At 41.0% G+C, this 20558-nt stretch overlaps 1 long non-coding RNA gene across 1 annotated transcript; it reads right to left on the minus strand.

The window, feature by feature from the left end:
- Positions 1–59: 59 nt before the first annotated feature.
- LOC148161757 (uncharacterized) lies at positions 60–10708 on the minus strand. Its single transcript, XR_015767370.1, has 4 exons — positions 10308–10708; positions 8175–8257; positions 3095–3165; positions 60–2644 (listed from the first exon to the last, which is right to left on the minus strand). It is a non-coding gene; the product is annotated as an uncharacterized LOC148161757 (long non-coding RNA).
- Positions 10709–20558: the final 9850 nt, after the last annotated feature.

The following is a 20558-nucleotide window of genomic DNA, read 5'->3' on the forward strand; positions in this document are numbered from 1 at the left end:
CCAGTCTAATTATACACAAACTCACACCACAAATTCTTCCACAAAAAACAGAAAGGCAATTCAGATACAAAAAGTCTTTATCAGTAAACAGCTTTAAAGTAAATGAATATACAGAAGTATTCTATACAGTTACAGATTTTAATGAGTCATGGTTGTTAAAGTCTACTACCCTTGAGCAAACTCTATGTTTTTAACTACCAGGTTGTTTCTATTCCTTAACAGAGCCCTACTAAAGTTTTCTAAGGGTTCAAATTAATTAATTTGAAACAATTGATAACTACACATTAAGACAATTTAGGGACCATCAAGTAACTATGCACAGGTTAAATCAAATCCTAGAAATATGAAAAAATCTATGAATGGAAACGAGTCTGTGAAGTTTTACATTTTATGACTATATGTATTAAATAAAAACAAGTATACCAGGCAACTATAAAATGAAAAATTAAGACTTCTATAGCTTCTTTTGTCTCTCCGTAGTCTTTGCAAGTTTTTTACAAGAAAATTCAGAGAGTAATAAGACTTAGCTAACTGATAAGAAATACTCTGTACTTCACATAGCAATTTATATCGTGGGGGAAAAAAACAACTATTTTCCCAATCAAGAGCGCTTGCCTAATTTGAGCAGTGACACAGTTCTACATCATAGAGTAAAGCAGAGGGGAACGGGATAATAAATGAGGGAAACAGATACCTCGGGGTCAATTTTAAGTGTTCAAGTACTGCTTTTATGCTGTGTAGCTTGTGAACTTCCTATAGAAAAGATGTGCTAGTAAAAAAAATAGGTTCAAGGGTTAAGTCAATTTCTAGTCTTGTACCCAAATTCATATGCTAATTATTCTAATTATTAGAAATGTTTTGTGTTTACACGTTTCTGTTATACAAAGGCTCTTTCTATGATGTCAAATTATGCAAAAACAAATAATGAGAAACTTTTTGGTTTAAAAATACATGAACACTTGTTAGCTGGGATATTAAAACAAAACAATATACAAAAAATTCAGGAGCAGTACAAAAAGCAGTTATAAGTGCCAAATAAAATGTCTTACAATCAATAAGCGATGTAACAACTGATATAAATTTCAATAAAACAGACAAAAACTATGAAAACTAGTTTATATTCTTTGCATACTTGTCTGTATGTTTTATCTTTCCCTAAAAAGCTAATTGAAGGTTGGACGTTTCCAAAGAATTTCAGAATCAACATCATTTTAATTTGGCATGTTATGACACCTAGACGAATGACATAATTCAAGCCTGGTTGTAAATACTATGATTCCAAACATTAATAATAGTCCTTTATTTTATAAAGAATGGTAACATAAACACAGAAAGATAATGCAATAGGAAGTACTGTATGCTAGACTGGTAATCTGGAAATTTAAATTCTAGGTCCTAGCCGGGCCATTAAATAGGTGCATAAACCTTGGCAAACGTTTTGTTCACCTTTCCAAGTCTGACTCCTTATCCCACCTATAAATAATTGAAATTACAGGATTGATTTTATGTTCTATTCTAGAAATTGTAATTTGGCTCATATAAGCAAAGGTTTATACCTAAATATGTAAGAAATATCTGCATGTTAATACTGGTTAAAAAGGAGAATTACAAAGCACTGCATGTTGAAAATTCAAATATAAAAGTTCAAGTTCCGTTTGAACAGATACACTTAAAAAAATAACTGCGGTATTCTGAAATTTAAAGACACACAAACAAGTAATAAAGAATAGTAAATGTGTTAAAAAAAAAAAAAAGCATAACCCACAACAGGAAACCACGTGGCTAATTAATCCCCAGTTTTTGGCTCAAAAGTATTATAAATTAATGCTTCCTCTATTTTAGAATGTTGGTAATTAGTAACATCCTGCATGAACATTAGGAACATGACATAATTTAAAAATAACACATAATTACTGATTCTGAAACTAAGCACACTTTACTCTGGAAGGTCAAAATCACATGATTTTTATACAGAAGCAATTCTGAAACCTCATGAAAGAGTTCCAAGGCAGCATCGGAGAGTGTGTAACGGGAACGTGGCTAGGGGCTGCACGGGAGCCTCACAACCTTTCTACTTTTCTTCTTTGTCAGATTAATTTGGCAGAAAAGAAGTAATGAAAGTGCCATGTAACTCTATCTTCAAATATTTTTTCAAAATCAAGCATAAAACTGCAGAGGAGAAGAGGCCCCAGCGCTTAGGACTGCCCCGAGAACAGACTCCTTACAAGCAAAACTCTATATTCAGAGAGGAAAGCCCTTATTCCTCAGTCTATCTGTGGGTAAATAACTTTGATCACAGACCTCTAATTTACCCACTAAGAGTCAATGATTTTAGTAAAACTGTGATGAGGTTCTCAGAGAATATGAAAAATGGGGTAACTGTTCATTTTGCAAAGACCACAATATAAATTTTGTCAATCCCTGATTGTTACAGATTAAACCAATTTGATTACTTTAAGGTGAAACCTTACTCCTAAAAATTATGAAGCACAAAATATCAATTAAGATCTTCAAATAGGCCATTAAATTTGTTTTTTAAAAAAATATCTTACTGTAGTGAAGTCATCCCCTTTAACCATTCTTCCTTGGTAAAAAATCCCATGCTTTCAGCCTCCAATTTCCACGCTAAAACTAACATAATAATCTGGAAAGAACAGAACATAAAGGATAAGGGAAAGTCAGCACAGAGGCGGCCACGTCCGTGTCCATCACAGAGAGCACCCTGTACAAGCATTCCCACCCCACCACCAGGGCACGTGCGACCTCGGGGAGTGTTCCCACCCCACCACCAGGGCACGTGCGACCTCGGGGAGTGTTAACTCCAAAGAAATTCAGATGGGCCAATTCCTTAAAAGTACAAGTTCTAGCCAGCGTCTGAAGGTAGAATCTCTCTCACTCTATTACAATGACACAACTGTATCAAGAAAGAGAACACGTGCCCAACTTAAATTGATTAAAAATACTAATGACAACCCATAGTATTAAACATGAAGAAACGAAACCCTGATACAAGATTAAAGTGTCCCAAATTTTAGAAATTTATAAATATGCTATACCCCACTTGTATTCCATTCTACTTAGAAATAAAACATACATTTTCAGGTTCAACACCAATGTCTTCACAAAATTTTTCCATTCCTTCTGGCCCTACAACTTCGTCAGGACCTTCAAAGACAAAAATAATTTATATATTTTATTGTTATAATTTAATATCAACATAAAACATAAGTCAATGTACTAAAGGCAACCATGAATATACCATAACATTTTTTGTAAATAACAAAATTTGAATTTTGAACAGATCTTTGATAAAGTATAAATATTTGCTATACGATTTAAAATGTAAAATTTTTGAAATACTCTTTAAACACATTACAAAATGAAATTAAGGGGAAAAGTGGGGAAGTAGCATTAATATCAGTCATTTGTTTGTACAGTAACTTGAACCTATGCATTAAAAAAAATTTACCGAGAGCCTTCCTGAAGAAAATTTTTCGCAATGCGTAAATATAAAGAACCATAAGAAATTTTGCTAGAATGTGTAGGACCAGCCCACAACTCAAGACAGTAATCAGAGAATACCTGCTTTCTTACTAAAACATAAGGTCATTTATTACCCTTTTGAAATACAACCAAATAAAATTTAATACTTTAAAAATATACACTCTTTTGAAAATAGTAACTTAGAAAAATTACTACTTTCCTTATCATCTTGGATCTAAAATAGACATCAAACCATTAATTATGCCACCTTAATATAGAAACAAAAGTTTAATCCCTCAATTAGCTTATGTTTATCATTTGTCCAAAAATTAATGACACTTAGCTTGTTTCTTATTTTTCTCCCTTAGTAGCACTAAATAATCAATACAACAATTCTCCTATTTCTTTATTTCATCAGTTTCTGAAAGGACAGTGATTACATCACTGCTAGGTCTCTTTTGTAACTCGCTAAGATTACAACAAACCTGTGACAACATGGATGGACCCAGAGAGCATTATCCTAAGTGAAACAAGTCGGAGAGGGACAGATAACATATGATGTAACTTATATGTGGAATCTACAAACAAACAAGCAAAAAAAACCCAGACTCATAAATACAGAGAACAGGTTGGTGGCTGCCAGAGGCAGGGATGGGGGGTGGGAAAAACGGGTGAAGGTGGTCAAAAGTACAAACTTCTAATTCTAAAATAAATAAATCCTGGGATGTAATGTACAGAATGATGACTACAGTTAATAATACTATATTACAAGTTGCTGAGAGTAGATCTTAAAAATTCTCATCACCAAGAAAAAAATTTGCAACTACCTATGGTGATAGATGTCAACTAGACTTATGGTGATCACTTTGCAATGTATACATATGTTGAATTATGATGCTGTACATCTGAAACTAATGTCGTATCTCAATTAAAAAAGACTGAGTTAGTTAAAATAATTATAAAACATGATAGATATATGTTATCGTATTTGATTTTTGAAAACATAGTCTTGAAATATTAAGGTAGCCAAAAAAACCCTGTTTTCTTTTTTAAGGACTTATAAAAATCCTGCAGCTTTATTAATCACAGACAAGACCATGGCTACTCATTGGTGATGGCATTGTACATCATCATTAGTTCACAAGTACAACACGAAGCTAACGCCCAACGGTTTTTTCTTCACAGAAGAGTAGAGCCATCCAGTATGTGGGCCAATATATTCTTGCTGCTTCAGATGAGATCTAGGCTGCTAAGATGAGGTAAAAATATGGTCCGAAACCAAAAGCCTTATTTAATTTTCTGGTTTAAATAAGTACTGCAGTTATTTATGCAGTGAGGTGTTAAAAGGTGAGAGGGGTGGTAATTACAGGACACTTTCACCTCCTAATATATATTTGGAGGATTTTTTATGAGAATGTGTTAATTATGTAATTTTAAAAGCATACATATACAATAAAGCTGGTAAAAATATAACTGAGTATGTATCCTTATATATGGTTTTGTTGAAAGTAAAAATTAGATAAAAAATTTAATGGAAGGGCATAGTTTTTCTTTAAGCCATGACAAAAATGTATTATAAATTTTTCCTATGAAAAAGAAAACTGACTTGCCCTCAAAGCTGCCATCATTAGTAATGAGAAGAGAGAGCTGAAGAGTCATGTCAAGAAGTATCAGTTACTATCATAAAACAGCCTTCCTAGAAACTGCGGGACTAGTTAGTGGTTAACATTTGATGAGAATCAAATTATATTTGGTTATATGTATATATAAGACATACACAAGACCTTTCTGTAAATGTTAAGTAACTTTCCCAAAGCAATGAAAATAATTACAAATCTAACTCTAAAACAAGGTCAATACCAATGTTCTTTTCCTGGACCGCATCTTTCCAGAACTAACGTTCTACTTATTGAAATACACTCTTCCAATAAATCTACTCTGCAGCTGAATTTTACTCTTCAGGCTTTCCACTCAATTTAAGAAACTACGGGAATGATTTAGTTCACTCTACCAGCTGGTAGAACTTTATTAGAAGTTAGCCATTCTATCCTGTTTTCCGGGTTCTTTCTAAGATTTTAAAAGTGCCTTTTCACTTTCCATGCTTTGGTGCAGTAATATGACCCCGGTATTACTGAGTCCTTGCTAATGTAAATATCACTCAAGATGAGAGGTCTTGTGAAACAGCAAAATCATCAGGCTTAACACACATCACCTATGATATATTAACAAAATTAGTGGTAAAATATTTTTAAAAGTAAAAAAAAAAATCAATTTTCTTTTTTTTATAACCATAGATTGTTTGCAGCGGTGTTTGCAGCGGTGTCTGCAGAGTCTAAAACCATGCCAGCCATAGCAGATGATCAGCAAACAAAAACTGTGCTCAGTGAATGACACAGCACCTTCAACATGAGCTACACAGGAGCTATCCTGTTAATCCTGAGACCGAACTGTCAAAATCCACAACCAGGAAATCTAATGCTGTAATGCTATTACTCTGTTAGTAAGAACTTACATTTATTGAGTTCTGACTACATTCCAGGTACTGAGCTAAGTGCTTTACCTGTATTATTCTCAGTAGGCCCAAAGACTGTCTCCATTTTAATAAGGGATATCCCCATTTTAGACAGAACAGTGACTGATTATTTGCTAAATGACTGGTTCTTCCTTGTCAGTTAGGTCTCTGCCCAAAGTAATGTCTAGAGAAGCCTTCTCTAATCACCCTACTTGAAAGTCCATCCAAACTTTCTACTTTCTATCCCTACACCTCACCATATTTTTACTTTTACAATGCTCCACGGACTAGAATTGTCTTGCCTACTTATCTATTTACTGTCTGTCTTCCCCACCAGAAGGCAAGTCCCTTGAAGGCAGGCATCTTGTCTAACTTGTTCACTACGATAACCCTGGCACTTACCAGTGCCTGACGCACGTCGAATGCTCAATAAATATTTACTGAATGACTCATTCAATAAATGACATAATGTAAATTACCCTCAAGTGCATTTACTAATTTTTTTTGTATAAGGAAAATTAGTTGCCATGTACATATTTTAAAAAAGAAATGATAAGATAGTAATAATTAAAAGCATAGGCTCTGCAATCAGAATGACCAAACTTTGAATCCTGGCTCTTGTCACTGTATGATCTTGGGCAAATTACTCAATCTAAACCTCGGTTTCCTCATCTATAAAAAGGGATAACATCACCTACTTAACAGAATGATTGTTAGGAAACCTTATATAATTAAGTATGATTTTTGAAATAAAGAGCAATTATTATGCTGGCTACTACAAAAATGCTAGTATAGGAAATAAATGTTGAGCTAATTAGATTATACACCCCACGAAAGTCCCAAGGAGAGGAAATTCAAATAAGCATGAAAGAAAAAAAATGGACTAAATTATGGTATCTAAGTGAAATAAGGTGGGTGACCTTTTGATTCTATATCATGAATTCCAGTAAAACTGGCATTTTTAATAATGGGTCAACATTTAAATGGAGGTCAGCAAGAAATGAATTCCCTTCATTTAATTTGGGTTAGACACTGTCTTGGGATGCCAGTAATAGCAGTTTTTTTGGTCTAGAAAGAATCTGTTCTGTTACTAAACAATTTTTAAATTATACTTTGGGGATCCCTCAGCTGGTTCAACAGTGAAGTTGCTCTCCCCCATCAATAGTCTTACTTTCCATAGTTAGCCTAAACTTATACCTCAAGTTCAGAGTATACTTTAGACCTTAACTGATCAGCACTAAATATGAGTGTGATGGCATATACACCGCTTTATTTTAAATGCTGAGAATGATAGTGATAAAAGGAGGAGGGAGAAGCTATAAAATCATTAATTCCATAAGACCGAAACTATTCTGAGGGAAAAAAAATGTTTTCATACATGCTTATGAGAAAGTAATAAATGGGAAACAAATATTCTATTTCATATGTGTGCTTAACGGTGATGTCTCCTCCCTGGCTCTGACTTTCACCCCCCGGCTACAGCTCCACCCCAACCCAGAGCTTCCAGGGCTTACAGGATTTAGCTTCAGTTAGCTCCTTCTGGAAGCCCTTCCCTGACACTCCCAAGGCTGGGTGACATGTTCCTCCTCTGAACTATCACAGGACTCCTAATACAGCATTTATCACACTGTAGTAGTACAGTTGGTTTACTTTCTGATTCATTACTGCATTTCTAGTAGAACTGAAGGGGGCTAACCAGCAATGATTAAGGGGCAAATGTGTTGTGTAATGACAAATCTGAATCTTAAATCTTTTACTATGCCTCCCCCAAAGTTTCAGAAAATGTCAGTTTAGGTTCAGAAAATTTTCAATAGAATATGGAAAAGAAAAATAAAAACTATATAAAGCATAAAATGTTTTATTATATACTTTGTGTTTTCCAGACTATTAAGTCTACGTTAGCTAATAGACATAGACCAATAAATGTATGTTTACAAATTGTATCAATAGTAAATGAGTTTCACCCCTCCCACTAAATATATACTGAATTACATATTTAAAGAAATATCATCCTGACATGGCACCAAATTCTTAGTCTACCTATAATCCTCAGTCTTGACCCTGATCCCAGGACACAGCACTAACACAAAGCAGGCCTGCAATAAATGATTTGTTAAATGAATGAACCAAAAAAATGTTAAAGCATGTGACTGATATCTTCTTATATTAATTTCATTACCTGCATACTCATAAAACCAAGCCAGGCACTTCTTGCTTGAAAAATGTTCCTCTCCACTTATTAGTCTAGCAGGGGATTGGGATCTGAGAAAACACACAAATGCCTAAGAATTTTATCAAGTCTCAACTTTCAGTGAAAAGCTAAGTTCAATATGAACTACTTCAATTCAAAGTAAACAAAGTACTTTTTTTTTTTTTTTACAGCTGGTATTATAGGAAAAAATCGGAGTTGTTTAGTATTTGCAATTTGAAACAGTAGTGTATACGTAAAATTTTCTTGCTAACAAAACCCAAATGCTACTTTGCTCACTATCAAAATCCAAAAATATCACCTAAAATCATTTCCCCAGATTTCAAATGACCACATGGAAGTTCAACCTAATGGTCTCAAGACAAGACGAGTCGTTGGGAATGTATTAATCTTTATAGTGATTCTTCTGCTGACTTGTATGGAAATTATATTTGTGTATAATACGCATACATTTGAAAACAAAATCTTATAAAATATATTTTGATACTTAATGAGCCAATTTTTTTAAGAATCATATATTAACAGCTGTTTACTTATCATCTGTCAAACTTAAATAGGTATTTAAAGACAGAAGATGATTTAGGACCCAAGAGTATAATGAAATCCCACAGATTAAAAACAAAAGGTAACTGTAAATATGAAAATAATTGTACAAATAACTGGGCCAAATCTATTTAATCCCAAAGCCTATCTCTTCCACAAAATCACTAAAGGTTGGGAAGTTCATAAATGGCCTTTAGGATTTAATGAACTTCAAGGAGCTCAGAGAGTTACACCACCACAACGACCTAGAAAGGCTACAACTCTAGCTATTGAGTAATGTCATAAATAAGGGTACCATATTTAACATTTTAAGTTGATAGAGCAAAGTATCACCTGAGTTTTAACAACACTGACTGCTTGGCTATTTTAATGTGCTTCATTTAAATAATTTTGATATGTTATGCACTTAAGATGGCCACAAGTTAGAGTAATAAAAAACTAACTTCTATGTTTCATAAAACTATGAGCTGGTGGAATAGCGCTGTCACATTCTAGTGTGTCACCAAGAGGTATAAGAAAACCTTATCATCTTTCACACTAATAGCCCCAAAATATCCTTAGTGAAAAAGTAAAAAAATTCCATCAACTAGGAAGGGAAGGAAGATGCAGACTAAGGAAGTTGGCTCCCTCACTGTTGAAGCAGCTCTCTGTAAGGAGAGCTCTGTCATTACCTGTCTATAACGCTGACTCCGGTCCTCTGTAAATGGCAGCATCTGAAGCTGTTACATCAAGTGCCAACCGGTGATACAGACCCCCAATGAGATTTAGAAAAGAGCCACTTCTCACCCCTAAATTGCAATGATTTTGTGCAGCACACAACGCTGCTACAGTGGGATCAAAGAGCTCGAATTACAGCTCTGCTCTAGCTTCTTTTTCTCCAAGAGGATACTAAGCAAAATAAGTCCCAGTTTATTAATATTTATACCGAGAGCTAACAGCATCTTGAATGCTAGAAAATAAAACCGCAAGCAGAGCCTTTCCAACTCTGCACGTAGGGACTTGGCGCAGGTGGAGGCACTATCCTTCCAGAAAAGGGGCCTTCTGCTGGGATCTTCTGGCTTTGACCCCTCCAAAGACTCCATCTGGGGGCCAATTACAGCACAGGGAGCTTTGCTGCCTACCCCCGGCAGTTGTCAGGTCGACATTACCCAAGCTCCGCTCCCTTCCTCGCACGCTACAAAGAGATTCTAGAAGTGACCCTTCCGCGGACCTGGACTCACTTGCAGGTCTGGACGAACGTCGGGGCGGGGGTGCAGAGGGAGTAGGGGACGAGGAGCGAGGGGCGAGGGCGCAGCTGCCTTGCGCAGTCCCGTCTCCCCACCCTCCAGGGCACGCAGAGCCGAAGGTGAGGCGACTCCCGCAGCCCCTCCCCGGGCGCACAGGCCGAGCACGAGGTGCAGTCGGGCGCAGAGCGTCGCGGGGTCCTGCGCCCAGCAGCCGGCTTTCTCGGCGGGGGCTCGCCTCCCCAGCCCGAGCCCCGGAGCCCAGGAGCCCCGGCCCGCCTGCTGCTCCTCTCGCCGCCCAGCCAAGGAGGGAAGACGGAAGGGGGGGAGGCGATACCTGGAGATTTTACACTTTTTGAGGCCTCCGTCTTCCGCCACTGCCGCTGCCACCCCAGGGGATTTTCTCTTCTTCTTCACCGGCATTTTCCGCCCTCCCCGGCAGGGCGGCCAGAGGAGCCGGGGCAGGCGGTCGCTGTCCGCCGGGGACGCCTCAGTGCTGGCAGCCGGCTCCCAGACACAGCAGCAAGCGGAGGAGCAGAGCCGCCAGCCCGCGGCAAAGCGGCCCAGCCCGGCCGCCGCCCGCGCCCGGGTCTCCGCCCCGTCCTCCTCTGCTCGCGGCCGGGGGCACTCCTCGCCGGTGGACACCGCGGCTCGCTCGCACCGGGAAGAGAGAAGGCGGACAGTGCAACACCTCCACCACTCACACACTCCGCGAGCGAGAGGCTCGCTCTGACCCGGATGCGGACCGCCCCGGGCCGGAAGTGACGCCAGCGCGGCGCTGGCCGCCGGCAGGGGCGTGGCCGTGCGTGGCCGTGCGTGGCCGGGGCCGGCGCTGCGCTGGGACCGAGTGGGCTGGTGTGGCCGCTGCGCGGTAGGGTCGGCCTTGGCAGACCCAGCGGCCGCGGTGGGTGGCCCGGGTACCCCGGCCTTTCTCGCGGAGCCTCCCCCTGTCCCTCGCGCTGGGGGGAACCCCTAGTCCTCTGCGGCGCAGAGCGGGCCGCGGGGCCCCTGCCGCGCGGGGCTGCCCGCCGCTCCGGGCGTGTTTCTTCCGAGGGCGGCCTGGAGCCCGGCTGTCGCTCTCCCGGCTTCCGCCGCGCTCGCCGTCCCGGTGAGGGGCCCCCGCTGGCGGCCGACCTGGCGAGGAGGCCCCCCACGCCTCCCACCGCCGCCGCGGCGGAGCGCCCGACCCCAAAGGTCGCCGCCGGCGGACGTGCTCCGGGAGAAGAGCCGCCGCGGTCAGGCTGTGTGCGCACCCCGGCTGTGCTGCTGCGGCGCGGGGCTCTCGGGGTCCCGACGTTCAGCCCCGGCGCTGCGGCTCCGGAGGCTCCGCCCCCGCCCGCTCGCCAGCTCGGGACGAGCCGTGGCCACCCTCCGTCCGGGTGGACGGGCCCCGCGCCCTGCCCGTCCGCGCGGCTGACCTGAGTCGGCTCGCTTTGCCCGGTGTGGTTTTTCCTGTTTAGCCCCCACACAGCAGGGTGATGGGACACTATGGTCATCTGTCTCACTTCTCTTAGCCTCGTGTCTTCACGATCCATCCGTGTGGTCCCAAATGGTAGGATTTCTCCGTATTTTTTTGGCTGAGTAATACTGTGTTGTGATGCGCACACACTTATCTCACACACCTTTATCCACTCATGTATTGGTGGACGTTTAGGTTGTTACTCGCAGATTTGCGTGCTTTCCTTAGGTTTTCTTCATAACTTTTTCTTTTCTCGAGCTGACTTGATTGTAAATACAGTGTATAGTACGTATGACCTGTGAAATCTGTGTTCAGCGACTGTTCATGGGATGGGTAAGGTCATTAGTAGGCTGTTGGCAGTAATGTTTCTGGGAGTCAAAAGTTTTAAGGAGATTTTCAACTAAGCACGGGAGTGTTGGTGTTTCTAACGCCCATGTTGTTCAAGGGTCACCGGTATTCCCACAAGTGGAATTGCTGGATCATACGGTAGTTTTATTTTTTAATTTTTTAAGGATCCTCTATACTCTTTTCCGGAGCGACTGCACCAGTCTGCATTCCCACCAACAGTGCCCGAGGGTCCCCTTCATCCATGCCTTTGATGTCTCATCTTTGTGACAAAAGCCTTTCTAACAGACATGGGGTAGTAACTCATTGTGGTTTTAATATGCATGCCCATAATGACTAGTGATATAAAACATCTTTTCATGTACCTGTTGACTTTTCATATATATTCTTTGGAGAAGTGTCTATTCAGTCCTTTGTCCATTTTTTAATTGGGTTATTTGTTTCCATGTTGTTTGTTGAGTTGTATGAGTTCTTTATATATTTTGGGTATTAACCCCTTATCAGGCATATGGTTTGCAATTTTTATCCCCATTCCATAGGTTGTCTTTTCACTTTATTTTGATATGCACAGGCTTTTTAGTGTGATGTACTCCCACTTATTTTTGATTTTGTTGCTTATGCTTTCAGTGTTAGAGCCAAAAATCATCATGAAGACCTTGTCAGGGAGTTTTATTCCTGTTTTCTTTTAGGAATTTCATGACTTCAGGTCTTACACTTAAGTTGTTAATCAATTTTGAGGTAATTTTTGTGAGTGGTGTACGATCAGGGTCCAGTTTCATTCTTTTCCATGTGAATATCCAGTTATCCCAGCACCATTTATTGAAGAGACTGTCTTTTCTCCATTGAGTGTTCTTTGAAGAAGAAGAAGAACTTCTCTCACACAACTACAACTGCTTCTTGTAGGCCTAAGGAAGAGGAGCCCACCACACCTGGACATTTGACTGGATAGGATCTCACTACATCTATGGAATTCTCTGGGGGAAAAAAAAATGGAAGACCGTATGCTATTCACTCATTAAGTTTATTACTCACACAATATTTAATGATCACTTAAAATAAGCCAGGAAGTGTGCTGGGTTTAGGGATATAAAAGGCAGGCGTGACTCCTTTATTCATGAATCTTACAGAAGGGGGGGAAGGATACACGGGGCACACTTGCATTTAAGCGAATTTTAGGAACAAAGGGCCAATAATCTATGCTTATCAGTGATATTAAAGAGATGATTTCCAGGGTCATGGAGACCGTTTTCTTCACTGTCTTTTTTGATCAGTACCTACTGCCACCACCGTACCTCTATGGTCAGCGTGAACCATTCCAGTTACTCACAGAAGGGGCATCACTGCCCACGAGCAGTACATAAGCATCGAGTTAGGTGGTTTTAGTCTTTTCTGTTGCTAACACATGGACAATACATTAGTTTCCATCAAGAAGGCACCTACCATGGAGAAGCAAAGTACGACACAGTATTGTGGTTCTTTTTGTGTAGAATTTTAATGAGAATAATGAGAAGGAAGGGGAGGCATGAAGCATTTACCTTAAGCAGAAACTCATATATTCTGGTTTCAAATCCAAAGACACCCAATAACTTTAGGTAAGACAATTTCCTTTATCCTTCATTTTATCCTACTGTTATATAGAAGGATATAGAAAAAAAACAACTAAATATCCATCTAACACAGCAGTGGACGTGTATTCATGCCAGACAGGGCACTAAGCAAAAGGACTGAGCCAAAGCTCTGCCATCTACTTAACATCTTGATTACACACGTATCCCTTAGCTTTTGAAGGTTATAGGATGAAGTGATGAAAAAGATATTTTAAAATATTGCATCTGAATCAAGGCAGCCAAAAATGGTCCTTTAAAAAGTGTTAATTTATATATTCCGTACACAGTTTATTTTTCCTTAACACCTCTTTAAAATAGGGCATTGGCACTTGCCAGAAAAAGAAGCAACACAAAAATTAAACGATTTATGGGATGCCACATAGAATTTTGGTCCCGGATCTACATAAATACTCCTTTCCATACATTTATGTTCAAAACAACCTTGCAGGCCAACATTTTATGAAATACCTCCATACACATAAAACAGAGAAAAAAACTCTTAAGGGAACAGTAGAAATGAGATGCTAGAACATGACTTTCTTTCACACAAGCCCACAATGCTCCTAGTGTTTGAGAGAGGCCCGGCAGCGCAGAACTATGTAACACATGCCATGTGTCCCTACATCCTAAAGCAGCGTGCTAGAGCACATCACCTGCAGCCCGACTGTGGCTGTGGTTCACTCTGGGACCCCAACACGGAGTAGCCACCATCTGGGGCACTGCCTCCCGTTATGGTGGAGGGAACAGAAAACATGAATCCCATGCTGGCTGTTAAAGGTCCTGCTCTGAAGTGACACCACTTCTGTTTAAGTCCTATGGCTACACCTGAGTTTATCAACACCTGAATGTACAACCCTGCAGAGAGAGGCTCCAAATAAAAATACAGTCTACAACAATATGGGGTTGGAGTGAGATTTTATTCAGGATCCAGGGAAGAATGAGTTTACATAGTTTTGAAGGAGCAGTAGAGAAAAGCAAACCCCCAGCCTCAGAGAACCCCTCCAAGTCTGAGCCTTCTTCAGCTCTGGAACCCCGTTCCTAGCCAAGATGACCTCCAACTGTTACAGCATATTTTTAAAGTAAAAAACCCAAATCAACTGTTCTTTGCATTTCTGATTTTATAGTCCTTAATTCTCCTATGGTCGTGAGCAAGAATGTGCAAAAAACAAAACCACACAAAAAATTTTTTCACAATATTTTCTCTCCACAGGCTAAAAAACAGGCAATTCTCAGACAAACTTTCAGTGACTTCTTCAACATTCCATCTGTAGCCCAGGCTTCCATCCGCACAGGTTCCAGGTAGAACCCACATGCAGGCCCAGCTACATAACCTGTGGGGCCCAGAGCAGTATGAAAATGTGGAGTCCCTTGTTCAAAACTCCCTGAATGCCCTGTGAGAGCCGACCACTGAACCCTTCCAAGCACAAGGCTGTGTGCAAGCCACCACAGGGACCACGCGCCCAGGAGGCCAGCGCTGCGCACACCTGAGAAGCAAGTCAGAGCATCCAGTGGAGCTCAAAGTCTGCACATCACGGAGTGCCCCGTGCTCACGACAAGTCATTCTCTCCTATCCCAGAGACACAGCGAGGTCTTCCCACTGTCTTAGGCAGTCGGGAATTGCCACCACAGTCTCCTGCACCAGGCTTCACTCTTGATCTCTCAGCCAGGTTCAAACAACTTTGGAGAGAAGTCTGTCATCTGGGGAATACTGAAGCCACAACACGGAAGAGAATGCCTGAGCCATCACATAGAAGACTGCCTGCCAAATATCACAATCAACTGTCAAACGAAGGATAAATACAACTCTGTTACGCTAAGCCAGTTGCCATACCTTGAGTGCGTATGTCAGGACAGGGCAATGTACAGTAACATACCACACCAAAATCTCATTATCTTATAACACAAATGTATTTCTTGTTTATGATATACCATCAAGATCACTACACTCATCATAGCCAGCTACTCAGGGAGCTAGGCTGATCAAACCCCCATCTTGACTTACACCTCCATGATCACCACAGTACTGGAAAAGAACCGTGGTAAGTTATACACTGGCTTTTACAGTTTCTGTGTATATGTGATATATCACTTATTACATTTCAGAGGATAGCAAGTCAAATGGTCATGCCCATCTTCAAAGACAGCAAAGGCCATACTGTTGCGTCCAACGTGTAAAGAAGTTGTCAGCAGAGGAGATGACTATTAAACTTAGTCCAAAGCCCCCTCAACATCTTTTCTAAGCTTTGTTGGAATACATTATACCAGAAGTAACTTGCAACATGTTGCCTGTTTAACTGTGGACCTATGTAATGCTTTTATCCATGTTTAAAAAGGAAGGAATCTGGGCGCCTGGGTGGCTCAGTTGGTTAAGCGACAGCCTTCGGCTCGGGTCGTGGTCCTGGAGTCCCGGGATCGAGTCCCGCATCGGGCTCCCTGCTCGGCAGGGAGTCTGCTTCTCCCTCTGACCCTCTTCCCTCTCGTGCTTTCTATCTCTCATTCTCTCTCTCTCTCTCTCTCAATAAATAAATAAAATCTTTAAAAAAAAAAAAAGAAGGAATCTGATCAAAGGCAAATCATCTCATGTAATTAGCCAAGGAAAAAGTTTTCAGGACTTTCAAATGTTAACTGTTTTTCTCATCTAGGAAATGCTATAAAGCTCAAATTAGTTAGGAATGACATACATTTTTTTGTTTTAAACACCTAAGAGATGCTTTTCATGTATGTATATCGCCATATTCTTAATGCTTTGAATGACAACATCCAATTCTGCACCTATACCCTCTGGTACTGCTTTTTAACCTTCCTGGAATCCATTTTCTAAAAAATAAAGACATTTTCAGATCTGAAAAAAGAGTGAGTAACTTCAGTCCAGCTATGTGCCAAGAATGGGGAAATCCAGACATATTTGGCAAATGAGAACAAGGACTCCCATGTGAATACAGATGTTGGTGCTTGGAAGAAGGATGCTGCCATATAGAAAGTACAATTTGTACAGAACAAGTAGGCAGCAGACAGCAAAGAAGCAGATTGGCAGGCTCGTGAGCTGGAGAGCCCTAGTTCACCTTGGTAACATATCCAGTAAAACTGTCCCCAGTGAGAAGTAGAAGGTAGACCATGAGCCTAGTGAGACCCCAACTCTATGGGAAGTAGATGGAGACAGAGTCATATGTGCTGGATACAGTTATCTACCTTTAGCAAGATCTTATAACAAAGAGGGGAGCTCAGATGAGAACTGGCTGCTGTTCTGGAAGAGGTAGAGGGTACTAAGGAATTCTACAGATCAAGGTCCTTTTAAAGTTAGAAAAACTGACTGCTCCTAGACCCAAGGTCTAGGTAATAACTTTTCCTAAAAGTTTTAAGTGACAAAGGCACTAAAAGGTCTCTCGGTTCAAAAAAAGTGATACAACCTTTCTGCAGAGATCAGATTAAGGGTTTTAACCTTGCATCCAAACTTACTGTTTCAGAGAGCTTTCAGATAGCCATCATTCACTGAGAGAGAGGGGCATGTACATGAGGGAGCAGAGATGAATCATTCTTGAGAATTATATATGGGAAAGAGCTGTGGGATTCACAATACAGGAACTAGAAGCACATATCAGCCAAGTTTTTAAGGTAATTATATTGTTAAAGAAACCATACATCCCAATTAAAAAAAGACTTTGAGCCTTAAAATAAGCAAGCTCTCAGAGTGTCCCCAGCAGGAAGCCCAGATAAGCTATCTTTCTGGTTTACACGTTGCTGGACCACGAGGAGCCACATTTGAACCCAAAGGCAAGGACTGCATCACATGGAGATCTTAAATCCCTCTCCTTTCTCTAATAAAGAACTGCCCCCACATGTGCATTCATTGACTTCATGGCCCCGTTCCAGGCAAGAACATGAGACACGTGATGGGGGTAACTTCCATTAGTTTCAGGGAATAAGGGTCTCAATTTCACATTTCATATTTGTTAGACATCTTTAGGGACTAAAGGTGCCAAGCTGAAAAGATATGTTAAAAACTTGGTCTCTTTTTCTTTAAATCTGTCCTGAGCTACCCTCTTGAGTAAGTTGATGCTACCAAATTTTTGATGCTCTATTCTCATAGCAACAGGCTGTGATGTCAGAGGGTTATTTTATCACAGAAGTCATCCAAAAAAAGATGCTGGGCTGTGAAGCAGAAAGCTGTGGCTTAATTGCATGTTACTCAACTATCACTTCACATAAATAAAAATGGAAATAGAAAATAAAAGACTCATACTAACAGTTTATGTGGACATTTTTATTAATAGTTGCCATGGTATGAAGAAGTTTTCCTTTCAGCACTTTACATCAATGGTTATGTGTTTTTAAAAATAATATTACAGGGCATCCATTTACAAGTCTCAGCAAGACTATCTCCTGCAAATAAAGGTAAGCTACGTCAGGCACACAGGAAAGAAAGCCGCATCAAAGCATTTAAAAGAACAATCAGCATCATTATAGAGGAAAATACTACCTATTACTATGTTTGGAATTTTTTTTTATAGTAAGAACCTTAAAACAGTAGTTTCACTGGTATAGTTGATCACACTGAAAGGCAAAATTAAAAGCACTAGCTTTATCAGACAAATGATCATCCCTTAACTTGGTTGGTGTAGGGAAGACAGCATTCTATAAAGCCACCAAAACTCACGTGGCCACGTAAATTCGTGGAGTGGCCTCCGTGTGAGACAGGGCGGGTCCGTCTGGAGGGGCTCAATTAGGCCACAGCAACAAAGAAGCCAAGAGCTCAGTCGTTGAAGACATGTGTTTGCTTGCTCATACTGCACGCCGGTCAGGGTCAGCTGGGGGCTCTGTTCTTTGTCATCAAGGGCAGCCACTACAGAGAACTGTGCTCATTACTACTACGGCGGAACAAGGAAACAGGGTAGGTGATTTTGTGTAGCCCGAGCAGTACTCTTTCTCTTAACTGGAAAGACGTCTGGGAGGTGTGCTCGTCATTAGGACTGCTCTCAAACTTCTGCTTTCTCTCCTTTCATGCACAAGGCCCAGCTGTGCTTACCTGACCCCTGCCGTTAGATGTGACCCTGTGACTTGCTTGGCTAATACAATGTGAATGGAAGTGACAGGCAGAAGCTTCCAGAGCCCGTGAGTGCTCTGCCACATGGTTTTTTCTCCCTCAATACCAAGATGTTTGTCAATTAAACCTGTATATAAGCAAATACAGACCAAAGCTCAATAAATACAATTTTTACCAAGAAGTATAAAAACATCCATACTTTAAAAAAAAAATTCTCCCCTGGTGCCTGGCTGGCTCATTCAGTTAAGCATCTGTCTTTGGCTCAGGTCATGATCCCAGAGTCCTGGGGTCGAGTCCCACATCCGGGCTTCCTGCTCAGTGGGGAGTCTGCTTCTCTGTCTTCCTCTGCCTCTCCACCCCCTGTTCGTATTCTCTCTCTCTCTCCCTCTCAAATAAATAAAATCTTTAAAAAAAATAACTTCTCCCAAGACTGGTGTTCATCTTTAAAGAGAATAGGTTTAGGGTACTGTCTCTGACATACCTCCCATAATTCTTGCCATTAATATTATGTTTAAAAAGAAAAACACCAGCATTCCAATAAATAGTACTTAAAATTTGATAGAAGATTCAAAATATTTAAATTATTTAATCATAATGTCTTTTTTTTTTTAAATGAAACACAAGTATTACCTGAAAGGAACTCCACACTTTTTGCTCTCCTCTAATGTGTGTTTCTGAGTCTCTTTGTGACTGGAGACTGGGGAAAATCATACCCACATTATCACATTTCTGGTCTCTTCCCCCACCTCCTCTACTCTGCCCAGGATTCATGGGGGCAAGAGGGGCACTGAAGTGCAGACCGAAGAATTATCTTCGGCTGTGTGTTACAAACTGAGAAACACTAACTTCCCCGCTTACAAAGCTCCTTCTCTCTCCCTATAATTTTCAGTGCAACTGACTGCAGAAGGACTGGCTCCGTGTGCCAGGAGTAATGGCTAGCGACCATTCACTACTTATGAATGGTCAGAAGAAATAGAATTCCTTTTGTCCTATTGGCGTAAATATATGTAAGTATTAAATGTCCTAGTAGGATATATCTTTCATTGTGCTGGTGGCTGAACTCTGTAAATGCCATGCTTTTTGGCAAGTCTGAAGAAGGGGCTCTGAAAACACCTGTCATGCACAGCCCCCCACTGTCTAAGAAGAGTAACTAGAGGATTACTGCTTTACTATGAAAAATTCTGTAACAGTCCTGTGGCATTTTTCCCTTAAACTGAGTCAGTGTAAGGAGTATATTTAATAAGGGGAACAATTTTTATAACCAACATGATAATGTAATTTGCCCAATCTTGGTCAAACATAATGGATCGAACAGAACAAACTTTTTTCCTCTAGTCACTTTCATAGAACAGACGCAGATCTGTTAGAGATCACTTGGAACAGTGGATCCCTGCGGACACTGAAGCCCTTTTCAGAGGTTTGGGAGGTCACAGTATTTTCACAGGCTAACACATTTTCACTGATCATGCAAAAGCACTGGCGTCTGTGGAAGGCAGAATTCTCAACTGGCGCAAGGTTTCCACATGCCGTGTAACCCTCTAACCTTGAGTGGGGGTGACACCTGTGAACAGGGAGAGAGAAAGGAGCTATATTAGCCGGGAAGTTAGTGTTTGTCGGTTTGTCACTCCCATACTGAATTTACCACTCAGTTGACTTAATAAAGAAGGTTATCCACCAGGCCTGGTCGAATCAGGTGAACCCCGAGAGGGAATAGGGCCTTTCCTGTTGCAAGAGGTTGGAGACCCAAGGTTGAACTGGTGTGTGGGGGAGTGTACCGCCGGTGCTGCAACAGAGAGGTGAGGAACGTGGGGGCCTTGACCAGCTCAAGGTCACCGCAGTTGACAGCCTGCAAAGAAATGGGGACTGCAGTCTTGCACCTGCAAGGAATTTAATTCTGCATCCACGATAGGAGCTGGGAAGGGGAGCCTAAGCTCCCGACGACTCAGCCCACCAGCATCCTGACCTAAGTCACACAAGACCCTTGGCTGACAACCCGGCATGCGGTTTCCCATGACTGATGGGCAGGACCTCACGCTGATGGCAGGGTGTTGCTTTCAGCCAATAAGTTTGTAGAACTCTGTGATGAATGCTAGCACAGATCCAGGCCAGGGCACAACACTGTTCCAGTGCTCACCC

Source organism: Eumetopias jubatus, unplaced genomic scaffold (genome assembly GCF_037043125.1).
Source record: "Eumetopias jubatus isolate StellerSeaLion01/CBP00866 unplaced genomic scaffold, mEumJub1_p1.0 scaffold_75, whole genome shotgun sequence".
Classification (NCBI taxonomy): domain Eukaryota; kingdom Metazoa; phylum Chordata; class Mammalia; order Carnivora; family Otariidae; genus Eumetopias; species Eumetopias jubatus.